The following is a 14,946-nucleotide window of genomic DNA, read 5'->3' on the forward strand; positions in this document are numbered from 1 at the left end:
CCCACTCTCAGATGGGTAAAACTTACGAAGCATCTTGCAACACACATGGAGACCTGGGCCCGTATGTATCAAGCCTCTGAGAATCAGTCTCAAGAACGCTGCTAAGAATTGACTTAAGTGGAAAAAAAATCTTGGCTCAAAGCTGCACTTAAAAGTTAGTTGACAAGCATCTCAGTCATAATTATGGTTGTAACACCGGCTTTTAACAACCCTTTTAATGCTACATATAAAAATTAAGGGACCAGAAACTTTCACTTTTCAATGAGCCGTGTGTATTACACCACAAATCACCATACAGTCAGTAAACCTACAACGTGCATAGTTATTCAGTTGCAAGGGAGACATTGAATAGTCCAGACTTTCATAGTGGCTTCTTTCACTACCACAAACTCAGTCTTAAGGATAGTAGGAGCAAGATGAAACGGTACTTAAGTGCATTGTTGATAAAGACACATCTGCCTGGAACCGAGTTTCCAGGTGGCTGTCGATAATGGATACGAACTGTAGCTTGTAAAATGAACAATAGATGACCAAGATGTTGTTGGCAAACCGAAGACAATTAATCCCCTTTTTGATCAAGGTCCTAGTTATAATCGAGCTGCCTCCAAATGCCTGCACGTTGAACCCTCTGCATCAAACAAGCAAACAAACTTAGTGACACCATTAACAAATTTACCCATCTCATTTACATAAACATTCCCTAACATCATATATACAAACAAAGTACTAACAGGAGTACTTACATTTGAGTTTAAGAACCTCAGGTTCCCCAAATCAGGGCCAAAAATACAAGAAAGCATTGTTGAGAAAGTTTCGCCCTGTGGTTAACACATCCTTCCTACCTCATACTTCATGTTCTCTTATCCTTTTTATGTTACCAGGCATCTCACTGGCTAGAGTGCCCCTAGTGACAGGATTAAATATTACATGTATAGAAAGCTAATGGGACCAATGTAACTGTAAAACTGTTACATGGTATGGAAACAAATTGTCATCACAACCTTCAGTTTAGGTTTGTGCCGGTAGACGATAGTATTGTGTATCGACGATAGTCAGAGATATCGCCGGTTGCTGATTCCTTTGACGACAGCAAGATGATTATTATTATTTTTATCCGTCAAAAGCAATTTCAGAAACTTGGTGAGTAGTCGTGATCAGCTCCGGTAACGCCGTAACGCACCGCAGACGTGTCCAGTGTAAATAAGGGGTAAGAAATATATTCATGATACAGTGTAAATGTTCACTGATTATAACGAGTGTTTTTAAAGAGGATATAATAATATAATATATAATATATAATCATGCTAGACTGAAATCAGTTATGATGTTCTTTGGTAATGTAAATATTCTTTGCTCATTTCTGTTTGAATAACTGAGGAAACACAACTGTTTTATGAACTGCTCATCATCAAACATTTCATTTTCAAGAGCATTCTTCCTCTCCTGAAAGATTAGCACACATCTCTGTCTCCTCAGCGCCATCACAAGCCCTTACTGGCAGCTCCTTACCACTCGAGAGACCTCTCGAGCTGTCTTAAATAACTGGGAGAGTAAGAGTGATTCTTAGCTTTAAGAAATTTGATTTGATGAACTTGCTTTTATACTTAAGTTTGAATGTAGGAGTTAATTTAATGAATTTTCAGCACTTAAGACTAAAATGGCACTGTGAGAAGCTTGATAAATACGGGCCCTGAGCTGTCATTTGTGCTGCTCCCCACCTGCTCAGACACACACTTCTGCAGTCTCACAATCTGTGGTCTGCCTTTCAGACAGTGTGTGATTCGTCAGATCATGGAACCTGCATCTCTTTCTGCTGAAGTCAAAAAACAGTCCTCACAGTTCTGTCACCATGTCCAGGTGACAATTTTGGCAGCATTTAGATGACAGACAGTCCAACTTGATTCTGGGCTCCAATAGGAGATTTAGGTGTGCTAGAAGAGGCTTAAAGATATGAAGAGTCAGTGGTGATAGTCTTCAGTCATTAGGGATGGGGATGGACCCTATTTGGTACTCAGGGACTCTCACCTGACAGAGATTCACTTTTAACATGTCATCTGGTCCTAATGGAGTCTCTTTATCGGACAGTCTAGGCCTAATGGATAGGCAGTCTGACTTGTAACCCAAAGGTTGCAAGTTTGAGTCTCTGGTCCGGCAGGGATTGGGGTGAGTGAATATCCAGGACTCTCTCCACCCTCAATAACACGACTGAGGTGAGACCCTTGAGCAAGGCACTGCACGCCCAACTGGTCCCCGGGCACCGCAGCATTTGCTGCCCACTTTCTCTGTGTGTGTTTATGGTGTATGTGTGCGTGTTTGTTCACTACTCACTGCTGTGTGTGTGCACTTGGATGGGTTAAGTGCAGTGCACAAATTCCTAGTATTGGACATCATACTTGGCCACACATCCTTTCCTTTCCTTATTTCCTTGTTCACCTGCTTTGCTGCAGTGTTCAGTTTAGTTCCACTTTGGGTCTCATGCCAAACTATTAAAGACGTTGTTTAGTGCTTTTACGGTCAAACCTGTTAAATAAATTATTCAGCTAGGTGGGCATTTCTGATTGCACCTATGCAAGAAATAACTCAGCCAGTGGTTGGCTGCTCCTTATTCCTGTGCAGCTTGCCCTCTTCTTTCCTTCTGGAGCCCTTTATGTTTTATCTTCCAGCTAACTTACCTTTGCATTCACTTACGCTTCTACCAGTTCCCCCTCCTGAAGGTTCTCGAAGAGTCTTCAAGTTGCTGACAGTGAGAGCATTGTATATACTCTCAGAATAAATGTGCAAACAATTTACCTCTAGAGGTACAACACCTTGTCTCTGGGGCCGTACCCTCAAAGGGACATCTTTGTACCTAATTTATACCTAAAGGTTCATAATAGTACCATAAGGTTAAGTATTACTACCTTTAAAAACCAATATGTACCTTTTAGGGGTATTAACCCTCTGAAGTCGATTAACGCGTATACGCGTTTTGGGATATTTTCTCCTGATAACCCCGAAAAGAACTTAAATTACACTTTCAGTTTTGATCGTACAGATAAGAGCAATACATCAATCGAATCTGTAAAGGGTCTACTTTTTTTTTGTATACAGACATAATGACAACAAAACTTTGTGCACTTATAAAATAAAGATAACAAACAAGGAGTGCTGTCTGCAGCCTTTGTCTGCGCTGATCTTCAGTTACAAACGCTTCATTAAAATGAACTGTAACTCCGTGAATACTCAACACAGAGACATGAGAGAGATATCTATAGAAAGCCTGACATGTCTACTTTTAAACTAAACGAGTGCTGCTGAAAACAAATATTCTGTGATAAAGTAATCCATATGAAAACAACGCGATGTCCGTTTTTCACGTCTCCCTTCATTATCTTCTAATGCGACCACGCGCCGAGCGCGCTTTTGAGATTCAAATGTTTCACTGAAGCGCGCGGCTTTTGAATACGCCCACACAACAGAAGACAACGCAGCGAGATTGTTCTTCAAGTTTTTTTTTATTTTACTGTTTGCTTCACGGTGAGAGGAATAAGACATAATTCACCCCAAAAAGATGTGATGTGGTTGAGGATGAGAGATTTGGATTTCCTCAGAAAAAAAAAGAATGAAGCACTTTTTTTCAGCAGAGATCATAAACATGAGTAAGTCTCTTTTTATTTATTTATATACTTGTACTAGTTTTCACATAACGTGTAAACATTTTACTAGTTAGCACTTTTTCCAAAGACTTTTTCCAAACTATAATTCCTGACTACATGTATAATCAAGTGAAATATTATGAAGTTTCAATAACAATATACACTATTATACCATTCAAAAGCTTGATGTAAATAATATAAATGTAACAATAAAATGTAACTGTAACGAATGTAACAATCATTGCTGTTCTTTTCAATTTATCCCCCCACTAAAAACCTTAAACCAAATATTGTCACTCTTTTTCAACATTAATAATAATAATAATATGATAATAATTAACAAACATGTTTTTTTTTTTTTTTTTTTTGTAAACATTTTTTTTTTTTTTTTTTCTTTGTCCAGTTTTTGTTTTGTTTAAGTTAGTGGGGTCCAATAGGTCAGCTTTGATTGTTTCCTAATAAACTGTTTAACGGCACACCACAAGTGAATATTAAATTATGTTGTGGGATAATTAAATATCAGTTCTAAATAAACTACAACATAAAAATTATATACATTTATGGTCCTCACATTTTTCTTGTAACTCATCCCTGTCTCATTGAAACAGCTGATGAATGCTCATTATGCAATCATTATGCAGGTTCTCAGGTGTTAATTGATAGTTGAGTTGCATAACTTTTACCAACAAAAAAGTGTCTTAGAAAATTTAAAAATCAATATATGTGTGAGTGAGTAAACAAGATGATTTTTCAGATCATTTAGAAAAAAAAAATTTCTAGGTACAAGCTCCAGTTTCCAATTTCCAAACAATTTTTATGTATGTGTTTGATTGCCGTAGAAGTGATTTAACATTTTTTAGTTTTTCACTAACCACGCATAACATTTTTTTTTTTTACATTCATGTTACCTACATGCTATATTATTAACTAGTTCGTGCTGATTACAGTGATAGACTTTAGCCATTTAGTAAGAAAACTGAAAAAAGCACAAATGTCAGGTGCATGACACCAAAACTTTCCAGGCCCCAAAACTATATTAGACCTCCAGGAGGGTTACAGGTACATAGTTATGGCCTTATGATCAATAGAGGAAAAATGGTGTTGGATCATGTTGCATTGTGCAGAAAACTGCTAAGTCCTCATGTCAACTGTCCACTCATTAAGTACCTCATGGTCACTAGGTTGCTGACTGTATGTATAGACACTGACTGCAGCAAGACACGATACAGTATAGCATATATGTTGGGGCAGTGCATGATGTGTGAAGGTTACCCCAGTGGCATCAGGAAAACAGTGCCCAGTGGGCACATGCATTTACATGGTTTTTATGTATGTAGCAGTTTTATTGGATGTTTAATCCAAAACATCAAGAGTGTGAGACACGCACACACACACACACACACACAGAGAGAGAGAGAGAATGATATATAAAACTTTGGTAACACATTACAATACAGTTTAATTTGTTATATTTAACTATATTATATAACATGAACAATAATTATATAGCATTTATTAATTTTAGATAATAAGTTCAAAACTTATAGATTATTACAATTTAAAGTTGTTTCTGTAGTTAATGCACTGTGAATTAGCATGAACATGGACATTTTTATTAACCAACATTAAAAATATAAATTAGATAATAAGTTCAAAACTTATAGATTATTTAATGCATAGGTTTAAGTTTGGGAGCACTGTTACCAATTGACAGACAGTAGTTTAATATAATCTGTAATTAACCTAACTAATGCTCTATCACTGTGAAATAATAATTTATCAGTACTGCTGGTCTTATTCAGGTAGGTGTCATTTAGCTAACTTTGAGGCCAGGCGTAAATGATGTTCTCATTTAATGCCAGCACTACATAGAGTGTGACATTTTGAACGTTTTGCCAGTGTCTTAACTATCCTTAATACTGACAAAATGCAGTTTCCTGAAACTATGTTTTTTGCTCCTTCGATGCAGAAAGTTACATCAACATATTTTACATCTGTTCCCTTTTGTAACACGACTTTATTGGATGCGGTTAGGTAATTTACTATTAAATGCATTTAATTCTGGTTTAATGCACAAAATATGGCCAAAATGTCTATCTTGCAGAAAGCGTCAAACATTTACTCTCGTTTGTTTTTCTTAATTTCGGTGTCCGATATGGCCAAAATTATTCCGATATCTTAAATAGAAACACAATGAACACTATTAAAAAGCCTCGTAAACACTGTCAAGAATGCAAACAACAGATGTCTGTGCATACAAACTTATGAAAAATTAACTTGCCAAGTTTGACACCTATAATAGTGAATATAAAACCATATAATATTTTGGAAAAAAAGAAAAGTAAACACTGTCAAGAATGCAAAACAAATAAATTAATGTTCACCTTTTATTTGTATTTAGCCTTCATACAAACATGAAATGTGAAATCACTGTCAAATAATCGTCTCAGACCTAATTAATATTAATATCTTTAACTTCAAACTATAGCCTAACATATACTTCCAGTCAAAAGTTTTTATACAGTAAGATTTATAATGTTTTTAAAGAATTCTTTTCTGCTCACCAAGCCTGCATTTATTTAATCAAAAAACAGCAAAAACAGTAACATTTTGAAATATTTTGACTATATAAAATAACTGTTTTCTATTTGAAAATATTTTAAAATGCAATTTATTCCTGTGATTTCAAAGCTATATTTTTAACATCATTACTCCAGTCACCTGATCCTTCAGAAATCATTCTAATATTCTGTTTTGCTGATAAAAAATCATTTATTAATATGTTGAAAACAGCAGAGCAGATTTTATTTTCAGGTTTCTTTGATGAATAGAGAGTTCAGAAAAACAGTATTTATCTGAAATAGAAATCTTAAAAAAACTTTTATAAATGACTTATCATCACTTTTGATCAAATTTAAAGCATCCTTGCTAAATAAAAGTATTAATTTCTATAATGTCTTTCCAAAAAAAAAAAGAAATAAATAAAAAAAAAAAGAACAAAGAAATAAAAGAAATCATACTGACTCCAAGCTTTTGAATGGAATAGTGTATGTTACAAAAGCTTTTTTATTCAGATAAATGCTGGATCTTTGGATCTTTCTATTTATCAAAGAATCCTGATCAAAAAAAAAAAAAAAAAAATTAATCAACTGTTTTAAATATTGATAATCAGCAAATTTTGCATAGTCAAATGATTTCTGCAGATCAATGTGACACTGAAGACTGGAAGTAATGATGCTGAAAATACAACTTTTTGTTCACAGGAATAAATTACATTTTAAAATATATTCAAATAGAAAGCAGTTATTTTAAATAGTAAACATATTTTAAAATGTTACTCTTTTTGCTGTACTTTGGATCAAATAAATGCAGGTTTGGTGACCAGAAGAGAATTCTTAAAAAAAAAAATAATAATAATAATAAAAAAAACCATTAAAAATCTTACTGTTCAAAAACTTTTGACTGGTAGTGTAGGCTGATTATTCTTATAGACTGAAACAAATGTGCTTTAGCCAGTATAAAGAGTATGATAAGTGCTCCGAGGTGCTGCAGAAAAAAAAGGACAACAACAAAAGCATGTTGCTGGAGACGGGCTTATTATTGAAAACCCAAACTGATTGTCTGCCAGCAGGAGGCGCTGTGAGAGCGGTAGAACCATAGCCTGTATAAAAACAGGCTAGAACCAGCGGTTTCTCCAGTAACGACTGTAATCAAAGCAGCTCCGCTCATGAACGCTTCTTTATCAGATAAAATGAATGTTGTATAGAATTTTTTGTGGAGAGTGTATTTTTTTTTGATATATTTATATAAAACACCCGCGCCGTGTTATGATTTTGAAATGTGCAGTTCTCATGTTTATTCAACGAAGTCAAACGTCACACATAAATCAATGTATGGGAAACACCTGTAATGTATCGAAATATCAGAAATGTGTTTAAAAATCATATAACCGTTATTGAAAAAAATTATATTGTGATACATATTGATATTCAATTATTGTCCAGCCCTACATTATATCTGGCGTGACATTATTCTGATGAAGTTTGAAGTAAATCAGGCAATGATAAGAGGCTGATTTCAAAGCAATTTTAAAATGACACACTTCCTGCTGCCAGTTGGTGGCACTATGCATTTGACTCCTAATAGTCACATCTATGTGATCGGTCTTATACAACGTACAAACTGCTGAAGTTTCATCAAAATCAGACAATGTTTGTGCAGGTTATGACACACTAACTGTTTCCCTTTTTTGCCATAAATTTGTTAGAGATATCAAAAATCCCCTGGTAATTTAGCATCCCCAGTGTCTTGAGATTGACCGAGTTTGTTGGCGATCGGATGAAAAACCTAGGAGTAGTATCGCAAATTCCACTGTATGCACCTTTAGACACTATATCAATGCTGGAGCAGAAAAAAAGACCCTCCATATACTGTTTCCACAAAGTCACACAATTTTCAACTTTCAGACATCTTTGTGGATATGAACAGAATTTGTCTTTGAATATATCCCCTTTTTTATTATTTTGTGGTTAATTTGTGCTTCTGAACACCCACTGCTTTCCTCACAGTCCCACAACTGAGACTTCTGGACTTGATGGATTTCCTCTGTGATTTCTGCTTATTATTTGTTTATTTTGCTCACCAGCAGACAAAGGAGTGAAAATAAAATAAACTAAGATTATAACAAAAGGACTGTAAGACACGTAGAAGTGTTTTGCAGGAGTGCAAATTAAAACAGCACGAAGAATGACATCCTGGTGCTAAAAATAACAATAGTAAAAAAAGTTGTGTTTTACACAGCCAATTAACAGATGAGTTCACATTTTAACAGCTCATAAATCTGAGTCTTAAGACCAATACAAATTGGGATCTGTAGCATCTACACCAACTATGATATCATCAGTGTCAGATGATTTTTTATTAGTGTGTATTTAGAGTGTAGTTCTCTCAGCTTTATTTAACATGTGTTAACAAATTCAAAACCTTTCCACACAGTTTTGCAGATTTGCCTCCAAAACCAGATCAGCAATAGTAGACTTTATCTGGACCTGCTGGTTAGGAAAATTTACCTTTAGCCAGAACGTCTTTTAAATCTGGCATATTTTAAGTGAAGAATACACAAACATTGTTTTTTTTTTTTTTTTGTTTTTTTCTCATTCTTGCAGGAAAGTCAAACATTTACTCTGTTAAAACTGAGAGCAGGTCTCTTAAACACTAGAGCCTGAGCGCATCTCAAACACTCACTATAAACGAAGAGATAAAAACATCTGCTGTAAAATCTCTATTGTACGCTGGAGAACTCTTCAACCCAGAGGAGCAGATAATGCAGATTCCTGAAAATTCCTGCTTCCGTTCGCACGATACTCCGCTCTCAGCAGAAACGCAGGATTATTTAGCAGTTCATTATTCAGAGATTCTGCTGAAATCACACACACACACACACACACACACACACACACACACACACACACACACACACACACAGGTTTATATGGCCTTCCACATCAGCAGCATTATGTTGTCTTTATCTCAATGCTCTCGGGGCGTCATTAACCTGTGTTCAGACTTTAAAAGGTGATGGACACTGAGGTCAAGGGCTGAGCCAATTAATGACTGCACTTTCATGTCTGATGTGACCTTTGACCCCGAAGGACATACTTTTTCCCTAGACACCCAGCACATTATTAGATCAGCCAGTGATTGCAGAGTTTCTGTAATTAATATTGTTTCACAGATTTAGCTGTCCTTGTAAAAAAGAAGTACACTTTAGCATACTTTTAAAATGAGTACTTATTATGGATATAGTATACTTTAAAGGAATATACTTCAGTGTGAATTGATTGTGATGTTTTCTGACAGGTGTATGCATGTTATTTGCAATTACATTGTGTGTGAATTGATTGTGATGTTTTCTGACAGGTGTATGCATTTTATTTTGATTTACATTAGAATTTGTTGTTTTTTATATGTGTTTTCTTAATATAAATTTATGTTTTTTTGTATAAATTAATGGTTTTTTCATTAAATCATTGAATTTTACCTAGCAAAAATGTTCCTGGTGATTTTTTTTTTGTTTTGTTATTAAATCATCAATATTCACAAACCACTGTTATTTTGAACAGAAAAGCAGGCATGGTTTGGCATGGCAGAATGCGAGCAAAGAGCACTCCCTTTATAATCACTAAAAAGCTGACATCGCAGTTCATCGCAATCACAAATGAATATATGCACAATGAATCTTTTATAATGTCTACGCTTCGTGTTTTAATGAGAGGATTTGTGAGTGGATTCTAACTTAAACTCCTCTGATTGGCCATTGCATTCCAGAAATCAACAGATATGCCTGTGATTGGCTACATTGCTCAACGCTACAAACACGTGTTATAAATAGAGTGTCTACCCACCTAAAAGTGTCTACCCGCCCGCAACTGCACTCACACATCAAGTGTTGACCCGTCGGGTCCAGCGGGTCTCGCTTTCGGGATTGCAGGTTTCTACTTTGGAGTGTCTTTGACCCACTTAAGTAGGACTTAAGTATATCATTATATGTAATTTAATAATTGATTTTTATTGTCTTTGAAATATGTTTGATATGCTGATTGTACTGACAAGCATTTATGATAAACTAAAATATACTTTAATGACATCTATAGCGTAATTTCATGTATTTCAATAGATTTGTAAATCTAGTGCAATTTAATGCATTTGAAATTTTTAAAATGTAAAGTTGAATAAAATTATAATCAAGTGCTTTACATATGTTAGTCAACACGTACTTTAAGTATACTGTAAGTAAAAATGTACTTTAAGTAAAACTTTTAATTTGAAATTACTACGAAATTGCTATTTTTAAAAGCGTGTTTAGAAATGTAAGTGTCTCTCTTTAAGTCACCTAAGTGGCCTTATATTTCATTCATATCATATTATCTGCAAGTACACTTTTTAGTATACATTTAAGATATGAAGTACACTACAGGTGCACATTCAATACAGTTAAGTGCACTTCTTTTTCACCAACATCAAGTTTTACTTCAAAATCACTTAAAGGGGTCATATGATGCTGCTAAAAAGAACAGTATTTTGTGTGTTTGGTGTAATGAAATGCGTTTAAGGTTAAAAAATAAAACAAACATTATTTTCCACATACTGTATATTATTGTTTCTCATCTATGCCCTGCCTTTTGAAACACGTACATTTTTACAAAGCTCATTGCTCTGAAAAGTGAGGTGTGTTGTGATTGGCCAGCTATCCAGCGCGTTGTGATTGGCCAAATGCCTCAAGTGTGTGATGGAAATGTTACGCCTCTTAACATAATGTGATGCCTTGTCCAGCTGGAGCGACGAGACATAAACACTAAAACCCATTATAAACGTGAGATAAACATGATTTCTAGTCGTGTTTTCTTTTGGAAGGCAAAAAAAAAAGTAGTTTCGCTTTCTCAACAAAACAGCGTCACACACCACGCGGCCTTGACGTGAGCACCGAGGCCTAGAGTGACCTGCGATCTAGATTGAACCGCGGCCGGCTTGAGTGAGCAGAGGCGGGCGGCTTGAGGCGGATTCTACGAAGGAGTGTACCTTGTGTGTGCGGCAACCACATGTGACGACCCCGGGCTGGATATCGTCCTCTTTTGGAAGGTGTACAAAGTAGTTTTGCTTTTCGCAGTTTTTTCAGGGGGGCGTGGACGAGTCTTAACTTTTATAAAGAATATCTCTTTGGGTTTGAGACTTTAGTCTTTGCAGCTTTACAGATCTTCCTTATTCACCAAGAGCTTGTAGCACTCCAAAGAGAAAGGAAAAATTTAAATCACATCATATGACCCCTTTAAGATATCTTTCAAGTATTTGATGTCATGAAGCTCACGGACGTTGTCAAATGCAGCAACTTGTTCTTCCTCTCAAGTCCTCATTGTATGATACTGATGGAAGGTCGGCCAATCAGAGACGAGCTTGTTGTTTTGCTGCTTTTGTGTGTGACGGTCAGTGATGATCTGAGACTCCGGCAGTCGTGAGTTCAGTGGGGATCAGAATTAACACGAGTTATTAGAGTAACACACACACACACACACGTGACAGAGCTAATCTGTGTCCTGCTGCCATGAGGTGTGTGTGTGTCACGCTGGGAAATGTAATTTTAATTTGACTCTTCTATCTGGTGTTGAAGGCAGTCATTCATCATCAGACTCAATGAATAACACATCAGAGCACAGCCATCATTACTCACATGAACACACACTGTCTGTCTCTCTGACTGTCTCACTCTCTGTCTCTCTGGATGGAGGACAGATCGCTGTGTGTTTCAGAGTGAATAAATGCTCCGCGTCACTCAGAAACTCTCAGAACAGACGTGTGCTTATTACACGATCTTTTCAGAGACCCATCCAGAAGAACTCACAATTCACTTCCTATGACTTACTTAAAGAGACAGTTCACCAAAAATGAACATTCTGTCATCATGAGCGTGAAAAGAAGTGTGCTTAATTGTACTGAATGTGCACCTGTAGTGTACTTCAAATCTTGAAAGTATATACAAAGTGAAGTTAATATAATATGAATGAAATAAAAGGCCACTTAAGTGACTTAAGAGCAACACTTTCATGACTGTTTCTGAACAAGTACACTTTTAAAAAGTGACTTTGTAATAATGACTAATTATTTAGGTTTTACTATTTGTTTGTGCTTTAAAGAAGTAAACTTATTTTGATCTTGTTTTAGATGTGAAATTTAATCTATAATAGATTTTCATTTAATTGGCATTAACATGCATTTACAGTAGATGTCTGAAAACATTACATTCAGTTCACACTTAAGTATATTCTTTTAAAGTGTGTTATTTACTTGAGTACATTTTAGATCATTACATTTTAATAATCTATTTCCATGCTCTAAAGAATGACACTTTTAATGTGATTAATGTGTTTTAATGAGAAATTGAATCTATGATTTATTTAATTTAATTGCAAATAACATGCGATTAAATGTCCAAAAACACTAAAGTTCATTATTTCTGCAATAAGTAGATTTGAGCTCATGTTTTAATGAAGTACACTTATTTTGATGTTTAATATTTTTATGTGAAATTTAAACAATTACTTGGCAATTAACATGCTTTCAAGTGTTTGAAAAAAATACTGTACATTGTTCACACTTAAGTATATTTGATATTATTTCTGTAATAAGTACTCTTTTGAAAGTATGCTTAAGTGCATTCCTTTTTCATAAGTTTTTACTCATCATCATGACTTTTTAAATAAATAAATAAAACAAAAAGACAAAAAGAGGACGCCATACAACTCCTGCTCTGAATTAGACTCAACAGACTGAAAATCTTCCTCTGAAGCTCTGAAACGTCTCATGTTAACCATATAACACTTAACACTTTGGTCTCAGTTGTAACTGAACACACGACTTGTTTGTTCTTCCAAACTGAGGGACGAGATGAGCTGATTTTCTGTGGTAATCAGCAGCAGGAAGCAAACGCTGGACCTGAGCCTTCCTCTGAACTCCTGTGATCTGTTTGTCAGTTTGAGATGACTGCGCTGCAAATGTTTCTATTTCTGCTCTCTCTCCTGAGACAGAGCATGAAAAATGCATTCTGTCGTAGAGAAACACAAGACACTTGAACACATGAAGCTGATCTCAGACCGCTGGACAGACACTCACTTCAAATTCACAACTACTGCAGAGTTCACATCTTGAACACATGAAGCTGATCTCAGACCGCTGGACAGACACTCACTTCAAATTCACAACTACTGCAGAGTTCACATCGCATCACATTATATTAAATACACAATTAATTCCATATCAACCTGCTTGTTCTTTAAATTGATAAATATAACAGACCAGAAAGCATGACAGAAATGATAGATTTATCAGCAAATGCAAGTTTGTTACTCAACTGCATGTTCAGTTTGAGAGCTTTGTTATCATGTCTTGCTGATGTCTGACAGTGTAGTGTGAGTCAAAGAGTTATAAATTTTTTGTTAAATTGTATTTTTTTTGTCTGACAGTGTAGTGTGAGTCAAAGAGTTATATACTATTATAATATTTATTCATTTTATTTTTGGTTAGTTTGCCCAAGGCAACATTTTTTTAAGTATTTTATTTATTGAGTATATTTATTATTATTGAATTGTGTTTAGTAATAATTATATAAATGACATGTTTTGTTTGAGAAGCCCTGGAAAGAAACTCTTTTATCAGAATGCAAAGATAAAACTGGCCTAGTATTGATAAAATGTTCAAATTATGTGTTGAATGATTAATTTTACTGAATAGTTTAAAGCAATATTCTGCATTTGAAAAGATTTTATGAGCATCTTCAGTGAGACTCACAGAGATCGATGCAACAGAAACAACAAAATGATTCAAAACTGCTGATAACCACATCAAATGGAAATATTTAAGATCCAAAGTGAGATTTAATGCTAAGTCTGTAATTATAATCCATAAATCTTAAGTGGACTTATGAGGAATGGCTCCATTGACCCCTGATGATCTTAATATGATCCTATCTGAGAAAAGACGAACTGAATTCACTCATTTCATTTACACACGTTGCACATTCACATTCACTTCATTAAGGGGAATAAAACTATATACTGTATGAGGAGAAGCTGAGACGGAAAGAGAGAGTCCTGATAGATGCTCAACCTGAAAAAAAATAAACTGCAGAATTAATGATATAAGAAGAGGTTAAAGGGACCATAATTAAAGAAATATTCTTTAAATGATCTTTCAAACACTTTGAATGATTTGTGAAAACTCCTCAGTAAATGAATGCTTTATTAATCAATTCAGAAACAGACACACATTGAGAGGCAGATCTCTTGTACTGCTGTCTGGCATGAATAATTCATGTACGAGACGCGTTACGGCGGCTCTCGGGAGACAGTTTGTGAGGAGCGTCTCTGTTACACCTGAACCCTGAACTGCATTGATCTGTGATTGACATCTGAAGACTCAGGCCTCCTGCTGGATTATTCTGGAACAGCATCTCGAGAGCAATATGCATGCAGATGAGATCTATGAGGAAACCAGCCGATCGATAGCAGCTCACAGCGTCTCCATCAATCACACACACTTCATCTGTTCTCGGCCCGGGATCTGAAGTGGAGACACTGATGTGTGTTAGACAGCCAGCAGTAAATGACACTAGAGAGGCGTGTGATCGAGAGAGAAATCAGCAAGCAAATTTAGCATTTTAGTACATTCAAAAAGCACATATTATTTTATGTCACAGTCTGTCTGAAGAGAAACTGTGTTCTTAGAGAAGAAGCTCTGCGTCCATCAGGATCCAGCGGTCAGA

General features: G+C 35.4%; 1 pseudogene; it reads left to right on the forward strand.

Annotated features, from left to right (window-relative positions):
- Nucleotides 1-14,946, forward strand: part of LOC109056765 — a 322,386-nt pseudogene that overhangs the window by 5,976 nt on the left and 301,464 nt on the right.

Source organism: Cyprinus carpio, chromosome A7 (assembly GCF_018340385.1).
Source record: "Cyprinus carpio isolate SPL01 chromosome A7, ASM1834038v1, whole genome shotgun sequence".
Taxonomy (NCBI): Eukaryota; Metazoa; Chordata; class Actinopteri; order Cypriniformes; family Cyprinidae; genus Cyprinus; species Cyprinus carpio.